Source organism: Columba livia, chromosome 3 (genome assembly GCF_036013475.1).
Source record: "Columba livia isolate bColLiv1 breed racing homer chromosome 3, bColLiv1.pat.W.v2, whole genome shotgun sequence".
NCBI classification, from domain to species: Eukaryota; Metazoa; Chordata; class Aves; order Columbiformes; family Columbidae; genus Columba; species Columba livia.
Genome location: NC_088604.1, coordinates 119,164,459 through 119,188,153, shown reverse-complemented (window position 1 = coordinate 119,188,153; position 23,695 = coordinate 119,164,459). Strand labels below are relative to the sequence as shown.

Sequence of the window (23,695 nt, the reverse complement as noted above, 5' to 3'; positions counted from 1 at the left end):
GGCTCACATCTCCAAAAACCTGTGAAATCAAAAGAGAGTTTGAATCAACGCCTAAGGTTATAGATCTGGGCAGTGTATCTGCACGTTTAGTTGGATGGGTAGCTGCAAAAGGTGTATCATGGTTTGGGTTGCAACTGCTGCTTCTGGTAATGCTGTAGTCACTAGCTTTGAATTTTTGGCCTGTTTCCATCCTTTGACATGACAATGGCTCTCAGCTCTCACCAGGAGGGAGCAAAGCAATTAGGAACAGATGAAATGACTCAAGCTCCCGTTAGGCTTAAACCAAGCCTCCTCTTAGAAGTTTGTTGAACTTCCAGTCTTTTCCTTTATTTCGTGTTCATGTTTTTATTTCCTGGCTGTCTCCTGTGAGGTCTGGCCACTGGAAGGGATATTTAAACCAGTAAGAAACAGGTAATGAAAAAAGAACTGCAAGCAAGCCACATTTTATATGTCCAAGAGTCCCAAATAAATATTGGTATTTCCTGAGCTCATCTGAACCAAGTTTGAAACCTTTTGGTCTTGTCCTAGCAATTAATGACAGAAAAACCAGAGACAAAACATGCATTTGTTTAAGAGTGGTTTAGTGTTTGGTAAACCTTGTTCTCACAGTTTTTCTGGGCAATATTTTAGACACGGCTTCTTTGATGATGCTGCAGATGTCAGATTAAAAGGACAAATAAAACAAATATTTTTTTTTTTTCTATGTGTTACTGATTAGATTATCTTGTTTAAAATAATGCTTTTATCATTAGCTGTTCTTCTAACTAGCCTAGAAATGCCAGAGGCACAGCAAGCGTGGTAGTTCTTCTGGTAGGTGAAAGGATCATGACAGGAGTGGATATTCCCAACCTCACACAACTCTAATTAAGAGTAATTCTCAGTAATGGACTTTGGCTGCAGGCTAAATAAATACGACTCCTGAATATTTTTCCTAAATCGTGCAGGATCGTGTTAATTGAAACTCTCACGTCTTCTAGATTGAATCCAACTCCTTGTTCTGCAGTTTCTGTCTCCTTGTGTGTGTTGCTGAAACGCATCTGCTAACAGCAGTGTAATTAAAGGCATGGCTGGATTACCTTTCGAATCTGTTGTTACAAGGGTCAGGTATTGCCTGGCCCCAAAAAACTGAAGCTTAACGTGCAAAGTTGCTGAAAAAGTAAGAAATTTGTTTTAGTAATTGAAAAATAAGTCTCTTGTCCTTTCTGAAGTCTCAGGTGCAACTGTAACTGCTGGAGAGCTTCAGGCAGAGGGCAGGAATGAAATGCTTTTGATATTAACATCACTCTGCAACTCGCAGAGAACGGAATTTGTAGGCCCTCAGATTTTCCTTGTGCAGGTTTCTTTTTGAGGTTTATTTCTCAAGAAGAGGATGAGGTAGAATGACTGAAGCCTGGGTTTGTTTGAAAGACTTTAAATTAATGGCAAGCTGAGAGGAGAGGGACACCTGAGATCAGCTCCTCCGCTCCTGCTACATTGCAGAGCACCGATGGCATCAGCAAAGCTGTCGTTTCTCTTTCCCTCCTTTCTTGGATGAATTTTAACGTTGCCGTTTTGCTGCTGAGCACCCGTAAAGGATCTGAATTCACAACTTGCAATATGTTCCCCGCCAAGCGCAGGGGAAGAAGGGAGCACGGTGGTGGTAGGTGGAGGAGGCCACGAAGGAAAGGTGGCGACATCAACATTTGCTTTGCAAAGTGCACCAAGTGCACACATGCAGAAAGTTGGTGATTCTGGGGAACAAAATGGAAGAGAAGAATGAGAAGTCTTGCCAAGCAGGATAGGACAAATCCACCAGGAAATTAGCAACCTTCTCAGGTTTCTGGTGGTTGTTGCCAGTCGTGGAGGATAAAAAAATGCAGAGAGAAAGGAAGGAACTGAAGTGTGCTTAGCACAGGATTCGTATGAAAAAAAAGATATTAGGATCAGGTTTTCAAAGGCATAAGCAATGCGTTCCCCCCTCGGTTTTGTAGACGTGCACGTTGTTCCACAGCCATTGGCACCTGGATGTTTGCCACCCTATGGGAAGCACTTGCATCTGACCATCTACCATCTTGGTGTCTATAATGATTCTGGAGGCAGATTTTGCTCCCAGAAGCCTGTGTCCTTTGTGCTCCTTCAGAAGGAGCAAATCCAAGGAGCAGGATGGTCTCTGAGGAGGTTGTAGCAGCACAGAAAGGTTGGCTCATGGCATATGACTCAGGACACTGTCACCAGCAGTCCAAGGGGTCACCTCGCAGAAACAGGTACTTCCAGCCCAGAGGCTGCACAGACCAAACCAGGCTTTACCTGCCCTCCCAGATTGATGGCATGAGGGAAATAACCCTGGCTTTGCTGAGCTCTTCCTTATGTATATCACACAGCCACGGCAAAATATTCAGCCCTCCTTGGCATTATGGCTGAACATTTTCTGTCTGTGCCTCAGCCAGAGCAAGAAGCTACAGAATAGCAGGGGCTCTTGTGTCAGGCATGACAACAACAAGTTAAAGATGCTGCTTAAACCATAACTGAAAGCTTCCTTACTTTAGTGAGTTCGTGTCAAACATTGACTTGTATTTGATCAGAAGGTGGGCTGAATTTTTATTATTATTATATTTTAATATGGTTTCATTGTATTGAAATCATATTGGGGGTTCAGTAACCAGTGGCTTGAAAATTAACTGAATTATGAAAGCTGAAATGTTGCTAGCAGCATCAGTTAATGACAAGGTCGCCACCACTGTCATATTCAAAAGAAATGTCACACTTGAATGAGGCTGAGATGGCTGCACTGTCCCATGGTTCCAGGTAGAGAAAATGAAGCAAGGGCTCCTTGGGTACTGTTTTATCCCATGTTTGAATCTAATGCATTCTTTTTTCAGCTCATTTTGGTTCTGCTGTGTTCCCTCAACATATGGAGTCCCTAGATATTAAGCTGTAACATGGAAACTTTGGGGGCTGGGAATTACAGATCATGAATAGATTGAAAAGTCCCACTAAATGCTCCCTTGGGTTGTTTGTGTAAAGATTAATTTTTGTTGTTTCTGCCTTTTACAAAAATCAAGTAAGTCAAGAATTATTTTTGTCTTACAGGCTGTAATAGGGATCAGACTTTTAGCATGCCCTGTACACCAGCACACAAATCATAGAGGTGCATCACAGGAACTCACTCAAAAAGATGTTAATTGAAATGGGGTAGTGTAAGAAACCTTGCTGAAGATACGGGAAAAATTAACTGTTAAGTTCTTGATGTTCGCACACTATTTAATTTAAAGCCCTGACTTTATAATTTTGTGTAAATCAAACCAAAAGATAATGAGATTGCGCTTGACCCTGTACTGCTCAAGTCCGTGAGAGTGGGGTTAGTCCTGCTGTTGTTCACCTGGTGACTGAGTAACTAATGGAGCAGATTACTCAGAGCCTACTCTCTTGTCGAGCTTGCTGTTTGAGCTACTCTCTAAGGCTGAAATTAATCAGTACCGAGTTTGTCTGGTGTGGTTTTGATAAAGTGAGTTAGTGGCAAGTGTAGGAAAATAAGAGTCTTTCCATAACCGTGGCAATATTTGACCCCAAACCAAACCTCAGCCATAACGGGGGTGCACACCTTGTTGGGAACAACCTGGAGCAGTAACGCAGTGGGTGAGCGGCTGGTACCTCGCTAAGCTGCCTCTGCACAGAACCCGACAACCCGCTTTCACTGGCCTTTTCAGTTACCAGCAGGTCGGTGGTAACAATCAACTGGAGGGCCCTAAAACCTTAACTATTTGCAGAGTGAATGTATCTCTGTGTCATTAGCCTGAAAGAGGTCAGTGTGCTTTTCTTTCGCTGCAAAGTCTGACTGGTTTGAAGCCCTTTTGTGAAGCTGTGATAGGTCTGACAAGCTGTGGGACACCTCCCAGCTCATGTCCCGTTCCAGAGCTTTTTGGGACACCAGGATGCAGACACATGTTACCAGACCTCTCTGGATGAGTGGCAGGTAGCTTGAACCATCCAAAGGGAATGCTGTGGCAGAGTCTCGCCACTAATTTGGAAAGGTTTAAGAAGCTTAATATAGATCCTGAAGAAGTAGCTGAGAAAATGGTCAGTGGGGATGAGAAGTATAGCCCGGGCTGGGAAAAGAGATGAGCAGCAACTTCAGATAGGAGGAGAGGCTGTGGGAAAGAGATGGCAGAACAATAAAAGAAAACACTGTTTAGGTACAAAAGGCAGAGGAAGACTGTATTTTGAATAGAAAAAAAGTCTGAAGCTTTGGAGGTGAAATGGTTGAACTTTAGAAATTTTGCTGTTTGTTTCTGAGAACACCAGTGGTGAATGTTCAAGGCAACGTTTGTTGAATGCTTCGTTGGACCTCAACAAGGTCCTGCTAAAACCATGGAGATTTCTACCCAGAAGACACTCTTTATTTTCTTATTTACATAGCTTCTTTCCCTGTCACTGTGCAGGGGTTAGAGCAAAGAGCGGGTGTTTTCAGTCTTCTACGTGGTGTGAAGTACTTCTCCAAACTGGGAGCGTCTCACAAACTCCTCAGTCTGCCAAGGCTGACGTGGTTGTGCGCTTACTGCCACTCATTGCCACGCTTCCAGTATTTGCAGTGGGAGAGAGGAAGGTCAGGATGATTAGAACATCTTGTGCTGTTAAAAAGAAGACAGACAATATAATAAAAGAGAATTTTTACCTGATAATAATATTAATTAATATTAGTAAATTATTTAGGAAAAATATCCTGGTAATGCTGAATAGAACAATTGCATTGACTCTTTATGTAAACTACTTGGGTTACTGTTAGCTGTTCATTAGTGCATCTTAGAGGTCTGAACACTTCAGTCTACGATGTTAAAGACACACATTTGCTTTTTTTCTAATCATAACTAAACTGCAGAGCGGGGGCAGGAGAATTCCCTCTGAATTGGAGAGCCCCAGCAGTTCAAGAATGCAGCCATTTCTCTCAACAGAGAACTGCATTTAAAACTGTGTCTGTCTTTTCTGTTGCTATCCACTTCCTTACCAATTTTTGCAAAGAGCTGTAGTTCCGGCTTTATCTAGATTTTCTCTGAGCTTTTGCAAGCGGGAGCTATTGCCGCAAGCCGAGAAGTGTTAGACGCTGCCCCTTGCAGCATAACAAAGTGCATCTTCAGGTAAAGAATTTGGAAGTTTTGGGCTCATAAATTGTTTTTATCTGAACTCCCCAGTCCACACAAACCGATATTTTTTCATGTTCACTTACTCTCCAGACAGGTATATAGTTGCAGTTCTCAGGCTTATAAAGGAAACACAGTGCACTGGAAAGGGCTAGAGCAGAGGCAAACAAATCCAAACCACGTGTGCAGGCGTATGTGCGTGTGCGTGTAAGCTTGGGTGTCTGTTGAGATATTTATTTGCCTCTGAACCCGTGTTTTTTCATGAGAGGTTCAAATGTGATCAAAATCACCATGTGAAATGCGGAAGGTGAGCTTGACTTCAGCTGGGAGTGGGCTCTACGTGTCTGGCAATTGCCAAATACATCGGGGAACCTTCTCTTCTTCCTAATGGACAGGGAGCTAGAAATCATAAGAACCCCTTCCACTCCTGACTTTTTATGGGCAGTCTCTCCATAGTTAATAAATGAGTTGGGCTTGATGGAAATGTGCTCGGTGTTTTGGTTTCCAGCCCGCTTGGGGCCTGGGGCCGCATTCTTCTTGCTCCCCAGACTCCCCTTGAACTAAATGGGAGGTGTGGGTGAACAAGATCAGACCCCTCATCTGCAGACACTGAAGCCACATGCAGCCTCCAGTGACCTCCCTCGCTTTCTGCAAACACTAAATTCATTGCTAGGTTGTTTTTTTTTTTTTAAAAAAAAAAAAAAGAGAAAAGTGAGGCACTTCAGCTTCTTTTCAAAATAGAGAGAAACAATAGGGCACACTGTAGTGAGTTCTAAGTCTTTTATCTTTCTACAGATTCAACCACAGTATTGATTCTTTATTGACCTAAACTGTCCTAAGCGTGGCTGTGGTTTTTTCTCATATAGTCTATGGGAGAGTTAAGGCAGCTACTACTTTAATATTGATTTTTGTGAAAAAGGTGCAGGAAAGGGGGCAATTTGTGTCTGCAGTTGCTCTTCACTATAAAAGATACCATTGTTAGGAGCTTATAGCATTATATCAAGGGTCTTAATCTGTAGCAATCTTTTTTTACAACTTAGAAATAGGCTTGGGCAAATGTGTTATTGGTGTTAATGATATTTTGAAGTGAAGAAAATTTGTCAGCCTTTCCAAGTAAAATGCTCAACTTAACCATTTGAGAACTTGACAGGTTTGTTACATGTGTTTGCAGGAATTATGTCTTTTGTTCCCCTGGACATTAAAAAAAAAAGAGAGAGAAAAAAGAATGTCCATTTGAATAAACAGCGATAATAATGTTATCTGAATAAATCTTTAATAAATTGAAATTATTACTGCAGGCTTAAATAAGCGGTAAGTTTTGACAAGAAGGGCATTATCATCTAATTATACTTACTTTATGAAAGAGAGGGGCAAGGGCCAACCTGTGAGCCGTCTAAACCACAGTAATAGAGTGATCCCCTCTGCAGACTAAAGAAGGAGCCGTCAGACAACAATAAAACACAGCCAGTGCGCTGAAAATCGCAACCGAACCCCCGATTCACACAGATACACCGTCTTAATGGTTATGAAATCTAGCAGAGCAGTATGATAAGTGCACGGCAGAACAGCCTTTGCTAAGCAGCTGAGAGAATCCCGTGCCAGATATTTTATGGTATTCCTAAAGGTTTCTTTAATTATCAGTTAGTCACTACTGTACATGAGCTTCCCATTGGCTCAGTGCTCGAGGTAAGAGGCTGTATCAGCATTTGCAAACAGGTGTAACGCTATAACAGATACGTAAATTGCCTTCTTCCTGTGGCCACCTGCTTTGCTAAGAACACTTAAGAAATTCCAAGACGACACCTGCTAGCTGCTTTATTGGTGTATGCCGGATATTCTGCTGTGGGTCTGATCTACCGTGTTGAATTATAAAGAGCTGTGCCTACTGAAACATGTTGCTTTTCTCATACAAGCCATGGGAAAAGCTGGGTACGCTTTGTCCCTTTCCGATGTGTTATGTGTGAGCCAGTACATGTGATATTACTCTAATACCTACTATTTAATTTTTTCCATACAGAGAATCAATAAACAGAAAAATCATTGTCTGCTCATGTCCATAATCTTTTTGATTTGTTTGGCAAATAAGGCTGGCTTGTTTAAAAGCTCCACTGGCTGCATTTATTTCACAGAAGGCAAAAAAATTTGCTCGTAATAATCTACCAGAATTAAGAAACTAGCGTAACTCCTGGTTGTCTTAGGTAACTATTGGATTTGGAAGTACACTCTCCACAAATCAAGTCTCCTGTGTGTATACACACAGTTTTGTTTTGCATATATATATAATATTATATTTTAAAACTGTTAATCTAGGCTCTCTCCTGCATGTAATTATGATATATGTTTATTCATACACACCTGACTGCATATGATTTTTTTTTCCTCCCCATTAGAATCTTGTCTCATTTAGCATTCAGGATATTTTAAGGGTGAAACAACGCTGTGTAGTGGAGATGGGCAAAAATCAGTCAGTCATTTTTGGCTCCTCCTTTCTAGACCCGGATCATTTTTGGTTGCCCTGTGGAGATGTGCACGTGTCAGAGGATGCAGGGGCACCTGAACCAGGGCACAGCAGCGGGAGGTGGTTCCAGAGCTATTCACAACAAAGAGAAGGATGTGGACACCGCAATGACTTTTCCTCTTCTTTGTCTTTTGAAAACAGCTCTTGTAGAATTATCCCAAACCAGTTCAGCTTGGGCACTTATGGGGCAGGTACATTCTGAGCTCAGACTCTTAAGCTTGCTGGTATTGAGGTGCTGCAGTGGCTCAGCATGTCTTGGCACACACCTGCAGAGACAGGGAGGGCTGCAGTCTCACCTGCTCCCCAGCTTTGTTTTCCATAAGTGTATCACATCTCACTTTGTCTCACAGGACTCTCAGAAGAAAGGCTAAAAATAGAGACAACACATACGGATGCGGCTGGTTTTAGTTTCCATTCCTTTCTCTGTCATGAGGGCTAAGCAGCCTTTTGCCTTTACACGTGCCTTTACCAGCCATTCTTGGCATAGACAGCAGGATGAGCATGAGCCAGCACTGGGCCCTTGTGGCCAGGAAGACCAGTGGTACCTGGGGTGGATTAGAAGGTCAGTAGATCAGAGAGGTTCTCCTGACCCTCTACTCTGCCCTGGGGAGACCACACCTGGAATGAATATTGTGTCCAGTTGTGGCCCCTCAGTTCCAGCAGGACAGGGAACTGCTGGAGAGAGTCCAGCGCAGCCACCAAGATGCTGAAGGGAGTGGAGCATCTCCCATGTGAGGAAAGGCTGAGGGAGCTGGGGCTCTGGAGCTTGGAGAAGAGGAGACTGAGGGGTGACCTCATTCATGTTTACAAATATATGAAGGGTGAGTGTCAGGAGGATGGAGCCAGGCTCTTCTCAGTGACAACCAGTGATGGGACTAGGGGTAATGGGCTCTAACTGGAACACAAGAGGTTCCACTTAAATTTGAGAAGAAACTTGTTCCCAGTGAGGGTGGCAGAGCCTGGCCCAGGCTGCCCAGGGGGGCTGTGGAGTCTCCTTCTCTGCAGACATTCCAACCCGCCTGGACACCTTCCTGTGTAACCTCATCTGGGTGTTCCTGCTCCAATGCGGGGATTGGACTGGATGAGCTTTTGAGGTCCAATCCCTGACATTCTGGGATTCTGTGAAATGATGATGGTTTTATAAAAGCCATGAACTGAAAGGTCCTTCAAAAGATACGTTCAGACTTTTTCAGCTGAATTGAAGAGGCCCTAGAGTTATTGTGCACACAAGGTGTATATTTGCCTAGGTGTTGCTGCTCAAAAGCAGCCTTTCATACTTATTTTATCATTTTGTATATAATGCCCTATAATGTGCCAACACTCTAACTGATATAACTTTCAAATCTTTTTTCACTCGTGCCAGCAAGCTGAACAAGTAGGCTGAGGTTACAGTAAACAAGAGGGAGATCACTGGAGATAGAGGTTTCAAGAGTCCACAAAAAACAAGAGCAACAGAGAATCTGAGACACGAGAAGCCCTCCATGAGAAAAGAATGCTCAGAGCACAAAGTTACAGCCCCCCTCAGCATAAATACATACAGACAAAAATGACTCACTATGTGAGTCAGAGAGAGGAGGTTTTATTTACACCACAGAACTTGGAAATAACATTTCCACTGATTCTATTCTGTTCGGCAATTGTGGGTATAAGCAAAAGTCTGTTAACACTTCTGTATGAATCAAATTTTTAGAAATCACTCTGCCCTTCAATCAGAACTGTTTTCTCACTTATGTGAATTAACCTACGAAACTGGCACATGAAATAATTTGTTTCAGTATCTATTACTGAATATGTTTTGGCCTGGATCCATAAAAGCATTTAGGAGCCTGAGTTGCGCTGAAGTCCCTGAGCAGAGACAAAAAAGTGTGTTATTCCTGGTTACTATAAGGAACTGTAGCTCATTGCTCTTTGCTCTGGGCACATTTCAGGCTGAAACTCCACAGCCAGGCATTTGTGAAGCTGGTTCTTGGAGGTCCGTGTGTGTGGGGCACTGCACACTGTTTTCGGTCAGGGGAGCAGAGCTGGTAGAGAGAATTGGCCCATGGGACACCATGGGACTGAATTACCCCAGTATAAAATATACCCGTTTACTTTGAGACGGGAAGGGAACTGAAATGTATTCATTTCTTACAGTATAGATAAATTCCTGATAGAAATACGCCAGTTTGGGGTGAACTTTTTCCCCTAGTAAAACATCTGAGCTGCTGAAAAATATTTTGATACATGTTTTGTTGCCATCCTTTCATATCTTGCCACCATCTCACAATCACAATTTTTCATGATGTGTTTGAATGGGTGATCTACGGGTGGTGAAGCCTCCACCTCATTTCCCAACTCCCCAAGCCCTCTGTAAGAAACGGCCACGATGAATTTGTTGTTCGAATTCGTGACACACAGGAATTCACACGTTCATTGATGGAACAGGACGTCATTTTGTTTTTTTTTTTCTATTCTCCTACAGATGGACTCTTGACAATGATTTTTTCTAAACAAAGTTTGATGTTTGGGGCAAACATTGAGGATGTGTTAATATGCCAAGTGTAAAGAACGGGTGAAAAGGTGTGATGTCTACAAACAGAGCCAGTCTACAAAACAGTCCTGCACATGGCCAAGGTAAATCAGACACTGCTCAAACTGTCTTAGCCCCCCATCCTCCTGTGTGGGTTTAAATACGCCAGCAGAGCCAAGTTAACCTTAATTGTGTGGTGTTTGACTTGGCTAGAAGTGGCAAACCTTTTTTGTAACTTGGCTCTGATTGTAGGTATCACACCTTTCGATTACTGACCTTTCTTGTCTAAATGGTTTTTTTTAATACATATTAAATGTTTTTGATCAACTTTAATTTTCTAGGCCTTTTAACAGTAGAAAAAATTACAGAAAATACTTCTCCTGATAGAAAGACATATTTTAATAGAAAATGTCTTACATTCTCAATGGCTGGGCAGGTCAGTGGTTTTCAAAACCTTTTTGAAGGAAGTAGTGCCAGAAAAACTCAGTAAAATTTCATGTGCTGTTTTTTCTGCATATTCATTGGCAAAGGGAACAGGAATGTAGTTTTGCTGCAATTCTTCAATAGGAAAAATATTTAAACTGTAATAACCAGTCAATACTACTTCTTTTCCTTTCGGCATCGTATTTCTTAATAGTGGCTTTAATATGTCAACAGTTTGTTACCATGATCCTCTGAGATAAAGTGATTCTCTGTTTGAATATGGAATTTTAAAACTGTGTCCCATTTAATTGCCCTTTCTAATAGTTTTATCTGCACGGGATGTGTAACGGCCGTGTTGTAACTGCTGGCTAACAGAAGGGTTTGAGCAGGTTTGGCGGCTGGCTAGCTCAAGGTGTGTTGCTATCCACAGCAGCAGTGGCACACACAACCTTGGGACTTGGCCCAGTTCTTACAAAATTCAATCCAAGGGCTTCTGTTGACATGGGTGGATCAGGTCTTGCGCGATGAGAGCAAGGAGTAATTATTTTCTCCACGTGGGGTGTCTCATCAGGAATTACGCAGTTGTGAGTCGGTTACTTCTGGTGGTTCAGTTTGCACCTGAGTTTCCATTACGGCTCTGATTTTGTCTGATACTTTAAAATCCTCAGAAATGCCACACTGGACTAAGGGGAGTAAGTTTTTTTAATCTGGTGAGACACAGTTTAGGTGGTCTTGGAACAGTTCCCACTAAAGCAGGGGACAGTATTACAAAATCTACTACCATTTGTACTAATTAGCAACTTTGCTGACAGCCTCTGGTGAGTAACTCATTACTGTCTATTTGTGTGCTTGGCTTATAAATCCCCGAGCAGCCAGACTGTGTGCGCTCTTGTAGTACAATATTGTTGTGGTATCAGACCTTTTTCTTGAGCATTGGTGTCTCCTCCTTTCTCCTCGCATAGCGCTTGAAGTATAAGTAGGTCAGTGGCACGGAGACACAGCCCCCAAGTAAGAAGGGCTTCCAGTATTTAGGTTTTTTTTCCCCTTTTTTGGTCCTGAAGTAGAGATGAATAAAATCTGTTCATTTCTGGCACCTCTCTTGCTGATGCTGCTTGTTTCTCGGTGCATTTTAAATTTTCACTGATTCGACCTTCACCCTTGCTTGTGGGCATGATATCACATATTTTAGCATGCTTTTATTTCTTCCCTCCATATCTACGTTAGTCAAGCCTGTTGGAATTTTCAAGTGCCTTTGCCATGATTCAACGAGGATGTTCTTTTTCAATTTCTGTAGGTAGATTCTGCTATTCAGTGATTTTCCCCCATCCTTTATCGCAGGCAATGTCTTTTCCATATGATAATGAATCATTCCCCTAGGAGGAGTATCGTTTGCTCAATTCAATGGACTTCTCACAATGCAGATACATGCATTTCTTTCACCTATCATTTTGATTTTAGTTTTCCTGCAGTTTATTGGCTTCAATCTATATTTTCTTTGTGATCTGTTGCTAAAGCTTCCTCTCCCAGCTCTGGTCAATATCTCCAACTGTATTAAGGCGGTGCTGCCTTGCATCCCTTCGCTTTCTGCCTTTCTCCGGAGGTATTATCTACATATTCAGTTCAGTCATTTCCACCATACCCTCTCATGATTCCATTTAGTAGCTGTCCTAAGCCTCTAATCTGGTTTGGTTTGTTTTCCTCCAATATTTCTATTTAGAAATGAAAGTGCTGGCAGCACTCTGTCCGGTGAAACTACTGTGGTATTTCTAATGAAATAGAGGACAAGGATGAACAAACATCTCTGAAGCACATGGGCTTGGATGACAGTGCACAAACAGAAAGGAGTCTCGATTCCACACAGCAGATTCTGCTTTTTATTTATATAGTGATTTGATGATAGGGATGTGCCAGAATGAAAGTGCAGTGGTGTTTGTTGTTTGGGGGTTTTTTTGGGGGGTATAATTTGTCTTGTTTGCATCAGCTTTTGCACAAGAGCTGAGCTGAGCTGAGAGCTGAATGAGCTAATTACAAACCAGAAGTCCTGTGTTCCTTTATTTCCAACTGCAAGACTTTGAACCAGTCACTTCAATATTCCTGAGCTGTGGTTTCTCTTGTTTCCAAGTCGAGCCGCCTGTTTTTAATTGTTTTGTGGTCTGATTGATGAGGGGGATCCTCACCACTGGTGTCCATAGGAGCAGGTTTTGGAGCATCGTGAATCTCTTTTGTCAAATGCCTGTAGATTACTTAAGAGCTCTTCAGATGAAAGATACATTATTATTATTATAAAAAATCAGGTTTGGTACCTTTAAAGTAACTCAAGACTGGCAGCAGATTCTTGAAAATAACAAATGGCAGAGATTTTCCTTAAGGATCTCCCCGTGGGTTTGGCTGGATGGGTTTCTAATGAGCAGGTCTTTTATTTCTGGGATATTCTGTGTCCTCCTGCCACAATTATTCATGTGCAAGTCCTAAAGCCAAATTCTGCCTGTAGATGCATGTTTGCTTCTCCCATTGGCTTTCTTGAAAGCTGTAGGCATTTTTCTTAAACCATCATTTGGCCTTTAGTTGTACTGTGGTCATATCTGTCTGTCCAAAATGACTGTGGCTCTCCATTTATAATCTTGTAATTTGTAATCTTTATTGAGATACTACTGTGGTTTTTCTTTCATTACTGACATCTTATTGTAATATTGATTTTTTGTTAAATGGAACTGCATTGGTAATTTTGGCTGGCAGCTTCTTCTTTTGCTTTCTTTTGTATACTTTGTGAGGGCGGGAGAGTATTCCCTGCACTACATTGAAGCTGGTTTCTTCGATCTGACTCTCGCATTTTGTCTGTCTAAACAAACTTAATTTTTGCCTAATCTGTCTTTGCAGTTCCCAGTCACTGTGGTATCCAGGCACTAAATTATAGTCCTCTTCTGCGTGTTTTCTTCTTGTAATGACGCTAACTTCCTTTTTGAGTGAGTGACCTAGTCATTGTCATGCTTTTGTGAACAGTTTCTTCTCTCCCTATTGATTTTGGTCTAACATTAGTGACCACCCACTGCTTTGGATGGGGAGAGCGAATAATTGTTATATAGGCACCCACATGCATGCAGACACAAACTCCTACATCTGCGCTCAGACTGGACATCATCTGCAGTTTAATTATCACGGAGAGTAATAGGAAAATCTCCAATCTGGTAGTGCCTTGTGCACCCAGTGCCCAGAACTCTGTGTCCATCCCCTGTCCTGCTGCGCGTCCCCGTGTGCCGGATGTTTTCTGGAAAGCGTCGAGCCAGCCGCTGTCCTGGGTGTTCGGTTAACAGACCTGTGCAAGAAAGTGATTCACAGACTACAGATTTATTGTCAATTTTGGTATGCTTAAGGCAGGCAGTAATTTCAGTTTTCACTGCCATTAGCTAATAATAGTAATTAATTAGTAAATTGTGCCGTTGGGATCTCAGGGTGAACTAACAGGGAAAATGTAAATTACAAAAAAAAAAAAAAAAAGGCCACTCATGTTTCTGAGTTTCGTACCACAATTGAGGATTTCTGTCTGTTCATCCCTCCAAAGTGATTTCATCACCCACAGCAGTCTGGGCAGCGGTTGCAGCACCATGAGAAGGTACACCAAAAAGCATCAGAAAGGTGCTAGGAAATGACATGAGCTCCACATTTGCCATCCGTGATATTAAGCTCTGATCTCTCTCTTCTAAGGAAGTGCAGAGTGAATCCAATCTGTATTCACATTACTCCTCTTTTTTCAGGATCTGAAAACCTCACATTGAACTAGGAGGGGAGTGGGACATGTTTTATTGTTTGGGTTTTCCCCTGATTTTACCGACTTCCCAGTAAGGAAGTTTTGGATGTACTAACGTACACCAAGATAAACCCAGGGTTTTCAAATCAAGGTCATCTTGAACCCTTTATCTGGCTGCAAAAGAAAGTGAGGGACAAAAGAATTAAAAAATGTGAATTAGGCTGAGTCATTTTCACTCTGAATTGTTTGCAGCTGTCAGAATCAGATCTACATAGTTCACTATAGCTCAATTTCCTTTCCAAGTTAATAACACATTGAACAAACATACTGTACTAGACTCCTTCTTTTCTTTCAAATAACCTCACAGTGAATCTGCATTCCTAGTATAGAAATGTCTCTATTAGCTTAGGCTATTTATAGAACATCAGAGGGCTGAAAGATAGTTAAAAATTAATCGATTACCATCAAATAACAGACACTAAAACTCAGTGTATGAAATGCCTTCCTCTACTGAATAAATTAATAGCAAGAGGAGAAATGTAGGATCCTGATTTACAGGCTGGCCAGATTCAATTTAACACTCTCCAGCGCAGCTCATCAGCATTTGGAGCTGGACGGTTCAGGTGGTATTTTCAGGAGCTGATGCTGTATCTGACGTGCTGGGGAGGGGGAAGGCAAGAGGTGTCCAGCTTCAGCTGAGAGGCCTTGGGAAGGACCAGCCCCTGGGGTCTGATCGCTGCTGCTCAGTGCTGCTTCTTGCCCTGTCCAAAGGTGCCGTTGGGGGATTCACTGATGGAAATGACTCTTCTATCATCTCCATGTTATGATCTTTTCTAGCTGTTGAAATAGTTAAAAGCAACAGTGAGGAAGTGGCACCACCTGGGTGTAGAATGGAAATAACTTGGGTTTACAAAATATTAAGATGCTTCTCTACTGATTTCATTGGGAATAGTAAATTCTGCTGGGCCTTTATACTCTGTGGCTGTAGTCACGCCATGGGCTGTGAAGGAAAATGTTTTATGAAACAAACAAAAATCATTATGGAGGAACATAAAAGCTTTCAGGAACGTAAATCATTCTTCAGGTCTGAAAGGAAGCAAAAGAACTTAGTTCCCAGATTACTCCTTCTATGTCATATCTGGCAAAGACCTTGTGTCACCCAGAGTTTCTCTGTTTCTTCAATCAGTGCCAGTTGGTCTCATCAAAGATAGTTTCTTTCCTTGTGGAATTTGCCCTTTTACCAGGGCATAACTTCTAGCACCACGTCTGGCAGTGGGCAGAGCTTCCTGGTGGGGTTTATCACTTGCAGGCACTCCAGGACTTTTGCAGCGGGACTGGTAAAGCCTGGCGTGCTGTTGAGAGTGCACCGATGAGTCTGCACAGCTCAGGTTGATCACACTTTAGAGATGGAATTATTTTTGCAACTTTTGGGTACATGTAAATCTCGGGTAGATTGTTGTCATACCTTTAGAGAAAGTGGCTAATGGATATGGTGGACCTCCCGTTTTAGACATGCCCTATGGGGAAGCAAGGAATTTGATTAAATAAAGAACAGCTTTTAAGACAGGATGGTGAGTTTAACATCTGCCCCTGTTGACTGCTCACAGACTGTAACACACAGCTCACAGCACAGAGGAAGTCTTTATTTCCTCTTTTATTGCTGAATATGCACATTTCCAAGCAAAGGTGACATTTTTGTATGTCAAAACAAAGGTAGAACTGCATAACCTTTGAAACATCAAACTCAGATGGAAAATGAGGATTTGGCATGACTTAATTTGGGCTTTATTAATACCTTTGGGGGAGAGGGATGGAAGAAAGATTAGGCAGATCAGAGCTTTAAAAGTCATAGATCATGCGTTTAATAGCTCTAATTCTTAAATACTTGAAGGGTTTCATAAAGCCGTTCCCTTCAAGTGCAAACCCTTCCCTACTTTTGACTGTTGCATCTGGACCTCCCAAGTTCTTAAGAAGAGCTTGCAGCTGAAAATCTGCAGCCCCTTCCCCTTCCCCACAGCCGGGATCTTGCACCAACAATATCTATGCAGGCAGCATCCTTAAAAAGATCCCACGAGGAGTACACGTGCACACATCGACACACACTTCGATTCAAGATGCATATTGTATTATTTTAGGTACCCACCAAACGGGACTTAAAGCTGAAATAAAGAGACTTTTTTCCATTCAGTTACATTCTCTGAAGTGCTACAGATTTAGAAAGACTGGATTTAAATGAAGTTACTACTAGATTTTTTTAAAAAATCAATTCTCGTCTTATTAGAAATTGATGGCTAGATTTCAAGGTGAATTTTATCTAAAACTGAAATATTGACTAAGGCAATATTAATATTTTGTTCTGTTTTCTGTCTTGGAAAGTGGCATTTTTCACTGCACTGGATTTTGTCCTTTCCACAATCTTAAAATAATTTGCCACACGTTTATTTAAACACTATAGTTCTGTTTTTAAACCAGCAGTGAAAAGCAGCAGTTTTTACAGGAGCTGTTGTATAGTATAAGCGTATTCTCTAGTAAAATCATAGGATAAATATTCTGAGCTAGAATAATAAGGAACTGATAAATTTGCCCATAGTAATAGTTTTTAGCATGGCTGTGGTTTCCATAGTGTGATTTTTGTATTTAACATGAATGAAGGTAAATTCCAGAAGGTGGCACAGCCTGGGACACTGTGAGCAGGGGAAGGGTATCAATGAGGTACAGAACTCTGAAAATAAATAATTAGCCATTAAGGGAATGTGATAGAGGAAGGAAATTGTAACATTAAGAATCTCTGCCCAAATATTTTCTTTCAGGTTATTTCAAATCAAAGGTGCTAAATAAGGTCATTTCAGCTGCTTGTGCACCTGTTCCACAGCGTGTTCATCTCACCCAGGCTGTACAACGGTTGTTGCAGAGACTCCACAGTTGAGTGAGCTCTGGAAGAGGCTTTTCTACCCCAGCCATTCATTTGCAGCATCCCACCACAGATTGTGCCGATACAAATGTCTTCTGGGCCACCTGGTACCTGAAGTGAGCTGGTTTATAAAAGAGGGAGGTTTTTTGGTAACTTCAGAGAGTTCAAAGTGAATTTCTAAGAGTAAGGGTTAAACAACGGGACTTTTAGAAAGTGCTAATCTTAACTAGAAGTTTTTTTACTGAAAGATGTGTGTTGCACCGTCTCTGGGGATTTGTTCCAAGCGTACTGGGCCAGGTTCGGCCACAAGAAATACGGCCCAGCAGGTGTAGTGCTTGGATTTGCTTTTTAGCGACAGAGAAACCAGGTTTCAATGTTTATATGGTGCGTGAGCAACTGGGATGAGCAGGGTACAGGAGACTGGAGTGGTCAGAGCAAGCGGCTGCTGACCATCTGGCCTGTAATGTATTGAAAAGGCAATTCCAAGAACTCGTTTTACAACCAAGTGATCATTTATCCTACTAGCAGAATCTGTTCAACTCTGGTTGTATAGGTTATACAGTAATAAAAGTTCAAGTATCCATAAAATTGCCATTGAACTGTAAATTAACGTGAGGTAAAGTTGTTGCCCAAGGGAATAACCAAGCTTCAGAAAGTTGTGTCCTATGTTAATTTATGCTGAGTTCATCTGTGCTTAGGAAAAGAATGGGTTTATGCTGGTCTTTGGTTGTTGAGCTCAGGGTTTTGTTTTCAAGCAGAAATTGCTATCGTCATCTCTGCTTATTTAAACAGGACTTTGTGGAAGCAGAGAAAACCCCAGGAAAAATTATGAATGAGATGACTTCTTTTTTCCTTCCTTCTGTCTTTTTTTCTGGAATGGGCAGAGCCAGTCCACGTGTGCTCCACTCCAGGCGCCTTGAAATGGTCACGTTTCCCTTTTGCTTAAGCAAAGGTGTACATTTGCTTTGCTGCCCTCTCCTCCACCCCTGCCTTAAAACCTTTGGTTTGTGGATTTTTGTGTGTTCATTTGTTTTGTGGTTTTGGTTTTTTCCTACTTCATTGAAAAAAAACAAAAAAGAAACCAGTGGTGCTTCTAGAGGTCAGTTTTACTTATTAGGGATGAAGGTTAACTAAAAAAAAAGAAGTGCTTGGTCCCATTGCCTTGAGTATCAACTGCTTTTTAAAAAGAGTTGGGTAAAAAGCCAGTTGGGGTATCCAGAGCTACATGCTGCAGTGTGGTCTGCAAAACGGCACTGCTGGATTTGTGCCATTTCCGCAGCCGAGGAAGCACAGAAGGTAGAGGAGCCGCATAACGAGGTGTACACAGACTGTTTGCAAGTGCACTGCAACACTCCAGCTATCGGGGTCTGTTGCGGCACTTGGGAGTGGTTGTTTGTTCAGGGCTTCAGAGCAGCCGTATAAACCCCTGCTCTGTTACCAGAGCCTGAACAAGCTCTCTCCTCCATCTCTTGCTAACAAGCCTCTGAGATTTGTAGTGATTTGCTGACTCTGCTCACAGCAAGAGTCTCTGTCCCCGGCCGGTGCTGCGCTGAACCCACATGATGGCAAACAACACCTCCCGCCAATTACTGACAAAAACCAGTCTCCGTTGTTCCCTGTGGGTGATGGAGCACCACTGGTCTGCTTGACACAGGGTAAGGGCTGAGGCAGCTGGAGCAGGATCTGCACCGCACCGTCGGTGGCAGCAAATTCAAAAATAGTTAAAATGTTTTATGGTTCCTTTTCTACTTTTTACTCCATTATTTTCATACAGAAGTACTTCTCTTGAGTTCTCTTTTTTGCTTACCATTTCTTCCTCTTTCCATTTCACCTTTGCTTTTTAGTCCATATCTCCCCCCCACACACCTTTCTTCTCTCTTTCTTTCATTTCAGTCTCTATTTATTTCTCCTGCTTCACAGATTGTCTCTCTGCTTGGTTTTCTTTTTCCCGGCACTTACTATATTCCTCGTGTTTTTGCAGCTCTAATGCTAGCTTGTCTGCCAAAGAATAAACTCCTATTTATGGAAAATATATGCAGCTATATGCACTGCTAAAACATCTTCAGACTGTTTGCTCACAGTCATCCTGCAGAGACAGCACGACACTGTTAACACAAGAACTGAACAGCTACCACTGCATTTACCAAAATTAGAGCCAAATGGCACATAAGCACACACCTAGTACAGCTCCTTCAATGCGCACACACGGGTCCACGTTCATCCGACTGAATCGCTCTTAAATGAACCAGCCTCTTGCTTCTTCTGCCAATGAGACAATGCGGTTTGGTTTTATGTGTGAGAATCCATGGGTTAGTCCATGGTTAGGTGTAATTACCGCACTCTTCCCTCGCTGTTCACTTTGCCCAGGGAGGGATAACAATTAGTCGTGCCCTCCAGTGTAGGCCGGTGGGAATTCCTGAACTGGTCCATTGTCAGGTCAAGGTAAGCTTTTAGAGCACTCTAAATTTGAAGGCCTGAGCAAGAGGTATTACAAGCTGATTTCCTGGGACACCCGTGACATTAAAAAGATCAGTATATCGGGGTGGTTTCATCTTGTGCCTCTAGATTAGTATCCTAAAGCAGCAATACTCCATCCATGATACCTTTTAAAACATTCTTAGGTTTTCAGCATTGTTTCTTGCAGAAGTACGGTAAATAAGGGGGGGGAATTTCAAAGCCACAAAGGATAGTTCTTCCATTGAAAGCTGATGAAAGTTGTGTTTAATTCCCATTTGTGCCCTTGAAAACACACATGTCCCTGCCTTGCCCATGGCTTTAAATCTCATGTGCACACAAACACAAGCCCCGTGTTCCTATTCAACCTTCCACACACAATTTAATTTCCTTTCAGTGTCACAAACTTTCTTTGGTAGCTGAAATATGTCAGGGATGTTTTTGTCAAATTGCTGAGACCGGGTTCCTCAGCTCCCACCATGCACTTCTGGGGTGATCAGATCCTGATGCTAGTAGAGTCACATAAGAGCTTATTAGCAGCTGTTGCAGACACTCTCTCTGTGCTCTAAAAACAACAACAAGAACAACAACTCAGCTGGGAAGAGCATATGCAATAGCCTTTTAATCATTGCTTCAACTCACCATGTCATGATGTGTAAGCTTTCTCATCAATGAGGCTAGGAATACAAAACCAGAGAACTTCTTAAATATTTCAAACACCTGCATCTTGTGAAACAAATTTATGCTACCAGATTTAAAAAAAAAAAAAAAAAGGAAAAGACGAAAGAAAATAAATTCTCTTGGATCAAAAGTGTCTCCTTATCAGGAAATGAAGGACAGGAACAAAAATACCCTCCTCCTCCACCTCCTCCTCTTCTTTTCCCACCTCAAACTTGATGATAAAATTCTGCAATCTGACAACCCCCTGCAAAATGATAGCTGAGTATTTACGAACGGGGCTTTTCGATGCAGGTCTGCAATTAAAAACCTCGCGAGCACCAGGCATTTCAAAGCTAGTCAGTCTGTGTCTTCTCGTCGCTGTCTGTGCCGCCCGGCTTTGCCGCCCTCCTTTACCTGCGGCTGGTGCGAAGCAAACGTGAGCGGCCATGTGGAGGGGACGGGGCAGCTGGGGATGAAATGCCAAGCGTTTCAGTCTTTATTTGGCCACAGCGGGAAAGTCTGTTGCTGGTCACCAGCCTGGGGATCACAGAATCACAGAATGTCAGAGTAAGGGACCTCGAAAGCTCATCCAGTGCAATCCCCCCATGGAGCAGGAACACCCAGATGAGGTTACACAGGAAGGTGTCCAGGCGGGTTGGAATGTCTGCACAGAAGGAGACTCCACAACCCCCCTGGGCAGCCTGGGCCAGGCTCTGCCACCCTCACTGGGAACAAGTTTCTTCTCAAATTTAAGTGGAACATCCTGTGGTCCAGTTTGAACCCATTACCCCTTGTCCTATCCTTGGTTGTCACCGAGAAGAGCCTGGCTCCATCCTCCTGACACTCACCCTTTACATATTTATAACCATTAATAAGGTCACCCCTCAGTCTCCTCTTGTCCAGCTCCAGAGCCCCAGCTCCCTCAGCCTTTCCTCACACGGGAGATGCTCCACTCCCTTCAGCATCTTGGTGGCTGCGCTGGACTCTCTCCAGCAGTTCCCTGTCCTGCTGGAACTGAGGGGCCACAACTGGACACAATATTCCAGATGTGAATGTGCCTACAGCACTCACAGTGATTAATTTGTTTCCTTTCGTAATAAGTCAGACAATAAGGGTGTTGCTAAATCTTCCATGGAGCCCAAAGGCAGGGATGCTGGTTGATATTTGTTTGCTCTGCAGTTATGATTTGTGTGACCACCAAGTTGCCCCTTGACTCAGAATGTCCAATGCGGCAACATTGCATGCTTCGCAGTCAGTGAGAGGAGCTGGGCAGGGTACCCATGGCCTGCGGATGTTTCTTTGCAGACACCACTCGCCCAACTCCTGTTCTTTCCTGAGATTCCAGAAACTGGGCTTGGTGGGTGATGAGAAATGCTGTATCTTACCTCTTCGCCCATTCTCTACAAGTATTACAGCCCCAAATATGTAGCTTTGTGATACTGAGGTTTTTAAGCCACAGACTGAATTAAGGGAATGTTTTATAAAGATAAAAAAGTGGCAAGTGGGGGCAGCTCCTTTGTGTCTCCAAAACATGTCACGATTATTTACAGCTTTTGAGAAAATGAAGCCATGTTGCTCATGGGGGCATACAGTATTTTAGATCGCTTTCGGTTGGGAAAATCATTAACATTGCTGGGATTCAGCTTCATTTCACATGGGAGAATTGGTAGATGGCAGGACAAATACTCCGTTCACAGGTGCAGGCTGCATCAGCGTGAGGCAGATCTGCTAATCAAGGTGTACCTGCTGAGCTGTGCTGGCAAATCCTTCCTTGGGTAAACTTGGCCTGAGTCTGAGCTCTTTTCTATAGCTAGCTATATATTGTCCTCTGTATTTAGACGGAGAAACTGCAGCAGTGAGCATAAGTGGTTGCTCGTGGCACTGAAGGCATTATTTTTAGAGGAGGAAGTGGAAGGCTGGAGTCCCCTGGTCCCAGTCATGTTCACACCAGACCGCTGCAGTTTGGCTTGGACGGGGTTTAAAGCTCAGCACTCGGGTCACAAAGAAAATGCACACACTATTATCATTTTGCAGGAGCTCTCCATTGGCATGATCCATGTCTTTGCAAACACAATAGTCCATCACCAATCCAATCATCTGGCTGTGACTGAGGGGTTTATGCAATTATAAAAAAGTGGATGATTTGAATGTTTCTATCCCTCTTGTGGAATGATGTTTGGAATTCATCGGATGAGAGAGGGAAGGGATTTTGTTTGTTTTGTTTGATCATTTCTTATCACAGAACTTTGTTTGACTCAAACCACAATGATACAAACATTCAAACACCACCTTCAGATGTAATATTGATTTATAAAACAGCAGTGCACAGCTGCTAAGCTTCACTGTTGCATACAGAAGGTCTTCAATTCCCAACAAATTACTGGCATTTCTGCCTATTTACAAATTAATGTTTCCTCTGAACCTTGTACATGTCTTATTATTTTAGTCTGCTTTCTTCAGTTTCTGCACAGCAACCTTGTGTGAGTGTGTATTATGCAGTGATAGGGCAGCTTTAGAGCATCAGTTAAATTGGAGTTAAATAAAAAAAATCTAGATCAACTTTTATCCTTAGGCAAGTTATGCACTGAGTGAAATTAAACCACTATATGTACTTGTAGATTGAAGAATCAGAGGTGGAGGATGGGTCAGAAACAGTAAGATCAAAGTTTTTCTTCTTTGAAAAAAATCTCTTTGAAAAGCCCCCATGCCACCTATTCTGCTTGTTAATGTTTTGACTGGAAGTGTCTGGCAGTGTCATCAGCAGCAGAATATTTTTAAAGACCTTTTTTTTCTTGAGCTGACTCTAATAGCAAAGCAATGGATCCTTAGCAGCCTCTGTTATATGTCTCTTAAGGGAATATTTTTGTTAATTGCAAATATTTGATTGACAAACATGGGATGCAATTAGTAGTCAGGCACAGTAGGAATGTGCAGTGAACTGGATCTCTGAACCAACAGATCTCAACTCTCTCAGCTTGATCTGAAATAGGCTAGAGCATTTAAACCATATGTTTCCCTCAAACTTTTTCTTCCCTCTGAAAATTCCTTATTTCCCTCAACTAACCTTCTTTCACTCTCTGCACCAAGGGAGCTAATTCATCTACCATGATCACGTCAAATAAAGACAGAAAATTCTACACAAGCTTCAGACTTATGCTGCTTTTTGACCGTGGCAGTAAAAATTAATGTGGACAAGACTATACATGCCAGTTGTGCCTTACAAAAGCCCTAGGTGAAAGAGAACACAATCTAATTTAACTTTAGACATTTTGAGCTTAATGGTCTATTTAAACAACCTGGTACCACCTGACTACATTTATCAATTATATTTCTTTTTATTTATACAGAGCACTGTCTTTCT

General features: G+C 42.3%; 1 protein-coding gene across 11 annotated transcripts in view; it reads left to right on the top strand.

The window, feature by feature from the left end:
* The window catches only part of LOC110362494 (uncharacterized), a 480,683-nt gene that overhangs the window by 400,237 nt on the left and 56,751 nt on the right, over nt 1–23,695 (top strand). The gene's annotated exons all lie outside the window — the stretch shown is intronic.